The sequence below is a fragment of the Priapulus caudatus genome, unplaced genomic scaffold (genome assembly GCF_000485595.1).
Source record: "Priapulus caudatus unplaced genomic scaffold, Priapulus_caudatus-5.0.1 Scaffold34317, whole genome shotgun sequence".
NCBI lineage: Eukaryota > Metazoa > Priapulida > Priapulimorpha > Priapulimorphida > Priapulidae > Priapulus > Priapulus caudatus.
In genome coordinates, this window is record NW_014611377.1 from 1 (window position 1) to 343 (window position 343).

The 343-nt window shown below is 58.0% G+C and overlaps 1 non-coding gene across 1 annotated transcript; it reads left to right on the top strand.

Annotated features, from left to right (window-relative positions):
* Positions 1 to 252: 252 nt before the first annotated feature.
* Positions 253 to 325, top strand: Trnah-gug. The gene has a single exon. It is a non-coding gene; the product is annotated as a tRNA-His (tRNA).
* Positions 326 to 343: the final 18 nt, after the last annotated feature.

Genomic DNA, 343 nt, shown 5'->3' on the forward strand with positions numbered 1-343 from the left:
GGGGGCGATCGTGCGCCATGCGCTGGGCCTCTATCGCGGCGTGGCCGGCGCACGCGGATGGCGCCGCATCCTCTCGGACAGCCGCAAGCTCGCGAAGGCAGATCTCGCGATCTTCGACGAGGCACGCGAATATCTGCGCGTTCCGGACGAAATTCTTGAATAAAGGGCTAGGCAAGCCGGCTTTGATATGTATATAATCTTGCTTCTCGATTGACGCCGCCTTCAAAGCGGCGCTAGTTGAGGAAAACAGCGGTGGCTGTAGCTCAGTTGGTAGAGTCCAGGATTGTGATTCCTGTTGTCGTGGGTTCGAGTCCCATCAGCCACCCCAAAGAATTCAGCAGTG